The sequence below is a fragment of the Osmerus mordax genome, chromosome 13 (assembly GCF_038355195.1).
Source record: "Osmerus mordax isolate fOsmMor3 chromosome 13, fOsmMor3.pri, whole genome shotgun sequence".
Lineage (NCBI taxonomy): Eukaryota > Metazoa > Chordata > Actinopteri > Osmeriformes > Osmeridae > Osmerus > Osmerus mordax.
This window is the reverse complement of record NC_090062.1, coordinates 13,891,593-13,898,252: the sequence shown is the minus strand read 5'-3', so window position 1 is coordinate 13,898,252 and position 6,660 is coordinate 13,891,593. Positions and strand designations below refer to the sequence as shown.

Sequence of the window (6,660 nt, the reverse complement as noted above, 5' to 3'; positions counted from 1 at the left end):
CATCAAACTGTAAAAACGACATTTCAATCATTAGCCAAGTGAGTGTTAGGTCAGGTCTACTAGCCAATGCCTTTACCAGAGGCTTGCTCTTGATGCCAGTAACACTCTGATTGTTCTACCTCTCGGTCCTTACAGTCTGCGGCCCTACTGCCCCCCGCCCCCACCAGCTGAGGCTACAACCCACCACACAGGGTACAGTGGGGCAACATCAAAGCCCTTGCTTCAGAAGACCCTCCAGGCTATTACTAGCCAAGGGAACCATGGGAGAATATGTCAAAACAGTTCTACAATAATATAATCAAAAACAGAAGACATGGATTTTCATTTTCTCCCCACATATGATCCTGAATAATTGTAGTCCTCACAGTGATCCACCACTGATGAATATGTATATCATCTGATTAATACAACATTACTAATTTATCTAATCTTGAATGCATTGTCATTGTATGGAACAGTACTGCAATGGGTCAGATTTCATGAGCAGTAGACTATAGTCAACTCCAAACGTTTCTCCTTTGTTTCCATGTCTCCCTCTTAGCAGCTATACAGTTGATTGACCCTCAGTATGTTGATATCGGACATACCATTTCTCTGGGCAACACTAACGTTCGGGTTGGGGATAGGGGTGAGTTATTGATCTGCTTATGATCAATAACTGCAAAGGATACTCTTCCATAGTGACTTCATGACTGAAGAGTAGTCTCAGGGAGTGTTCAGGTTGTTGGTCGTGTGCTTGTCGAAGTTGTAGGTCATTGTGATGTCAATGTTAGCCCAGTTGATCCTGATGTACTGGTCACGGTCACGGTCACTCCTGGTCTGCTCATGCTGGAAACCCAGGGAGTGGAGGATCTCGTGTTGAACGACATCAAAGTGAACACAACCTTCATGGCTCAATGCTGAGGTAGTCATGCTCAGTCGTTTGAGGCACAAAGCGAATGCAGGATTTGGTAGCAAAGGCCCTCAGGGCAGATTCAATTGTCTTCTTCTTGTCGATAGATTAAACATTGCTCTACGTATAGGCCACCATCACCACACCCTTAGAGGCTTTCTCCCATTTGCGTTGTCCCTCCTATGCCGGTTACTTGTTTACATTTACATTTAGTCATTTAGCAGACGCTCTTATCCAGAGCGACTTACAGTAAGTACAGGGACATGCCCCCGAGGCAAGTAGGGTGAAGTGCCTTGCCCAAGGACACAACGTCAGTTGGCATGACTGGGAATCGAACTGGCAACCTTCGGATTACTAGTCCGACTCCCTCACCGCTCAGCCACCTGACTCCCACCTGTTTGATTGTTGGTGGCCAGAATCCTGCTGCTGATGTCTAAACATAGATCTACATTTGTCTCTCCAGATCCATCTTCCAGGTGAGGACTGACTTGGGAGAGTCCCAGCAGCTGCAGCAGTAGGACAGACGGTCTTCGTCTTCATGGTCTGGACGTTCACTGTGGCCTCTAGTTGGTTGAAGTTGCTTTGTGCTGAAGCTGGATGCCTGAGTCCAGTCAGTTTTTCATACTGTCCTCTACAGGTGTGTGCGGGGGGATTAGAGGTTTGAGTTGTGGCTACTAATCCTACATAAATGTTTAAAGATAGCAGACTAGCTCACAAATCAAACATGGTTTAACCAGCGCTGGTCACTACATAATGCACCCAATTAAAGTCATCTATTTGTTTACTCAGAGTATAAGAAACTCAATCAAATTTACACTTATCAATTAAGCCGTGTTATAACCTATCTATCTTTCTTTCTTTTACCGGCTTTCCAGACATTGTTCTCAAAGCGTTCAAATGCTAACTTAATCTGAGACAACTGAATATGAGATTGTCTCTTTAAAATCAATTCCCCAAAAATGTTTAAAACTTTTGAAACCCGTTTTCAAGATGAGTCTAAGCTGTGAAAGTCCTACAGATATTTAAGAGGTAGGGAGAAGCTATATGTTCCTCCGTGTGTCCGTCCGTGAGTATGATGTACAGCTATTGGAGCACTTGCATATGTATAGGATGGTAATAGGCTCCTGAGGGAGATGTTGCAGTGGTTGTGACTGAGATGGATCTTGTCCTAATGGATTCAAGATGGGACAGTACGGGACAGCCTAAAACTCTCTACAGGACACACTTCAGTCTAAGACTCCTCGAAACATGTCTACATTTCTATTTATCATTCTGAACTAATGTGTTAATGTGCACGCTGCTGATTTTTTCCCGTTAGGTTTACAGCTAAAATAAAACACAAATCTAAATTAACTGACTTTTCTGTGAACTATTTAGACAGCATATCTAGTTATTATATCATTAGTATGTTTGAACAGATTACTACTGCATTGTTGAAGCAGTGTGATTGATGTATGTTGGTTGGGAGTTAAGCAGTATTTTGAAATATTTGAGCCTTGCTTTGTCAAATTAGTTAAAAATCATGTTGAAATATAATGCAGTCACATCAATCCTGAGCTTCATAAAGTGTAAAGATGAATCATGTAAAGAAAAGAATGTGTGTGTTTTCTCTCAAACAGCTCTCATCCCCCAATCTCATCAGCCACCGTGATTAAGGTTTGGCACCGGGGATTGTGCTGTCTTCTTCTGGAGATATTTCAGCTGCATTTCTGACACTCTGAAAAGAGGGGAAGATAAAGGAGGCGTTGGAGAAAAACCCCACCCTGTTGTGTGAGTCCTAGAGAGGGCCTTGAACCCTGCCATTCACGCCTTTCTCTTCATCAGCTGAGTCTAATTGCCAGAGAGGACAGGAGACCCTGGGCCAGATCGCTCCTTATCCTCTTTAGCGCTTTCAGGCAAATGAAAAGCGAGCTCCTGCTTTTGATCTTTTCTCTGATTTGCTTTTTCTTCTCTGTCATCCCTACCATCCTCTCCTTAGGAGTGACACCAGCTCCTTTCACGAGCTGCCCTCATCTCCATCTGCCCAAAATAATGACCAGGCCCAGGCTTTATTAAACAGAGGTGGAGAAGGGAGGTCAGTGCAGGGAGAAGGAGAGGTCTGCAGGGGGACCCCAAATGCATCTAAGGAGAGAGAGGGGGTCCCCTGGTTCCAAATCTGCTCCATAGCTTATTATACTTTCCTTGCTTTCGGTCCTCACACCTCACCATTTTCACGGAACCGCCCAAATAAAAGCTTTGTACAGACTTTTAAAGTAAGGCTTGTCCATTTCAAATGGTTGTGCAGGCCAAAGTACAATGAGATCCACAGTTGGCAAGGGACAATGGAAGCTTGTGTGGTTTCTTAGTGAGACTTCAGATGAGAGGATGTTGTTCTCCACAACCAAGGGGATGGACAACTACAGTTAGTGTTGATAACTAGTGGACAGCTTCTTTAAGCTTGGATCCACACCATGATGTGTAACTTTAAGAGCTGATGTGGGTATTTGTGGGTGATGGTAATTTTATTATATTAAAAGAAAGTATTGTTGAAATTAACACATTTTATTAAAATAGTTTCTTCATGCTTAACACAAGCCATTTACTGGGCAGATGATATAGCCAGATGTCTTCACATTGACAAGCTATTGGCTTCCTTCATGCTTCATAGCTGCCTCTGGGACTTCATGTTCTCTTTGATCTGGCTGACTGAGGGAGCTGAGCTAGACAGACACTGTGGTGAAACTGAGGCACAAGGCCGGTAAAACAATCTCATCAAAATATGTTGGGGTACCGTGTTCAGACCGTGTCTTGTGGGGAAGAAGAAAGAGAATAGAGAAAGAGGGAGGAGGTATAAAGCTGGAATGAAGTTTTCTTCTTTTTTTGTTTCTTTCTCTTCTTTTTTTGTGGCGAGACGTTAAGGCCAGAGTGTGACGGATCTCAGAGAGTGCAGGGTGGGGGGGGCAGAGGGGGGGGGGGGGGGGGGGGGCGAAGGGCTGGAGTGCGAGAGGAAAAGGGCACAGTGGTGGGTCAGGTTGATAGAGATGTCAGCACTGCTTCAGTAATCTCATGACGCCTGAGCCCGCCGAGGGGGAGGGGGAAAGGGGGGGAGGGGGAAGGAGAGGGAGGAGAGGGGGCAGGGGTAGAGGGAGGAGGAAGGAGGGGGCGCCCAGGCCTAAGACACCAGCGGCACAGTGACAGGAACAGGAGAGACCACCCCAACAACAGCACCAGGGGTTGGGAGGGAGGGAAGGGGGAGGGAGCTGATATTCGGTTACATATTACGGCTTATAGTTTACACGCCACATGAGTTCCAGTTCCCTTCAAGCAGCATATCATGAAGACATAAAAAGAAAGGCGCAACCATTGAGATTTAGCTATAAGCACATTTGGTAACCGGTTTGTCAGTTGGTCCTTTGACGTACACTATGAGGTACAATATTACTGTTACTGTTCGATCTGAAAGTATCAGCCAAATTAATTATTTGAAATATTGGGACAAAAATAGTTCAGATGGAACTATACACATTGAACTTGTCTAATACAGTAACATGTACAAAAATGAGTACAGGAATAATAAAATTATAAATAACAAAATGCCATGGTTCAATATTTCTCACAATATTTTGGCATTAAAGGGTTTTGCCTACCTACTTGGTAATAAAAGTGTATGACTTGTGTGTTGATATTTCATTTAACGAGCTCCACAGAAATGAAATGTGATTCTGGAGGAGATGGATATCTTTAGTGATCTGTCCCTCCTCCACAGTAGCCGGAGCCAAGATGTCGCCCTGGGTTTCCTCATGCTGTAAGTGTGTTTTGTGTTGTTTTCCCTTTTGTCAGAGACAATTACGTTCACTATTAACAAGCATTCTTCTGTTATTATTCATTTCAATTAGAGGGAGACGGTCATTTGAGCTGATAGCTGGGAGTGTGTTGAAAAGACTGGGGATGATGGTGTGGTGACAGATTGCCAGAGCGGTCCAGTCCTCCATCTTCCTTGTTTTATCACAAAGAGTTTACAGTGGATTGGAGCATTGCCGTCTGTGCTAAGGGCCCACATAATGACTTATTGATAGGGAAAAATTATGCTACGTTCACTAGCATGTTAGCTCGACGACAGCGGGTTGCAACGTTGCAGACCCAGTGAGTGCACAACTAATGCAATTAGGCATTGTATAATGAATGCACGCAGGAAGGTTGTTTCTGTTTCGTTTTATCTCTTCAAAATGTTTGTGTCCTCCTTTCAGAAACTGAATTGGAAGTGAATGATAGAGTTTTGTATCTAACAACAAAATCTATCTCTTTTTTGTTGTTGTATTGGAATAGTCAGACTGAACCATGACATGATTTCCTAGTGTCAAAGGCTGCACCAATTCTCAGCATGTTCAGATATGACACTCATGCGCCCTGGGCTGTCCAAAGCAACGACATTGTGCTTGTGTCATAGCTGCCCTTCAACAGCAGATGAAGCTGTCAGAATACCAATGTCTTTATTCTGACAGGCGCTCCACCCACTTTTTTTCAGACTGCTGCAAATAAATATGTTGGGTCTCAAAGACACTGAGGCAGACGTTGGACAGTGGGTCAGGGGGGCAAACGCAGAGCAAAAGCATTCCCTTCCCCCTGTAACCTGCTCTCATTGAGGCTGGTCACCTCTCTCTGGATCCCTTTCAGGGGAAAACTACCCTGGGCCTCAGCTTTCACATTGCCTCCCTGCCTGCTTGCCTCCCTCCCTGCCTGTCTGCCAGCCTGGAACCTCACAGTGCTGCAGTCTACCGCTCTGCACTGTCTAGGTCGAGGTCTCCGCTATGTCTGCCTGTGTGCCTGTCAGGGCAAGACTGGGCTTTGGTTAGTGTTATCCTAAGCATCGCCTACAACATCTCTGTAACGTGCGGTATGAGGAATGCTACATTGTTATCATGGACTGGATATTCTCATGTCGTTACCAAGTTTTTAGATCCGAATTTTGCTTGCTGAAATGTTTAAGCTTACTGTGAATTTATTTTAATTTCAGTGACTCATTTGATCAGAAATCACTGAAGATTAAACAAACCCCTATACTTGGCCTACAGTTTTCCAGACTTTCAATTATTAGGTTCTCAAATTAATAATAAAATTATTGTTTTGACATTTACTATTTTTTCGACATCATCAGCATTAATAAACGTTGGTAGTTCACTTAATTACAAAACATCAGGCTTGTTGATCTTTACTCTTTCCGCTGCCAAAAACTTTCATTTCATTTGTTCTGAAACATTCAACTAACAACAAATAGGGAATAACCTGAAAAATAAGAAAATAGTCTGTGAAAGACTTTCTGATGCACTGTACCTCTAATTATACAGGTTATATAAAGCAAATATGTTGATTATTGTCATGACAACTGGCACTTAAAAATGTCCATTAACAGATGTATATATCCGGTCTATTACACTTTGAATTATGTTTCACAAGTGTAAATAAACAATGAATTGGGTGTATTTATTTGGTTATAGATACTTCTCAACTATGTTAAAACACTGTACTCATTGTAATAACAACTTGCAGTAACATTCCATTACACATATCATACAGGTTTATTGTGTTTATTTTTATTTTTATACATCAATATGAATATATTTTTTACAATAATATCTGTGCTTTCTACTTCTTACATTTTCAAACCATGCTATAGTAAGCTATATGTCAGAGCCCATACTTATTTACTGGTACTTGAGTGAAAAAGTGTAGTCAGTACTTCAACTTTTACCAGAGTTTCTTTAAACATGAGTATCTGTACTTGTACTTGA

At 42.7% G+C, this 6,660-nt stretch overlaps 1 pseudogene; it reads right to left on the bottom strand.

Annotated features, from left to right (window-relative positions):
* Positions 1 to 537: 537 nt before the first annotated feature.
* On the bottom strand, positions 538 to 1,771 carry LOC136955731 (high choriolytic enzyme 1-like; annotated as a pseudogene).
* Between the last annotated feature and the right edge of the window lie 4,889 nt (positions 1,772 to 6,660).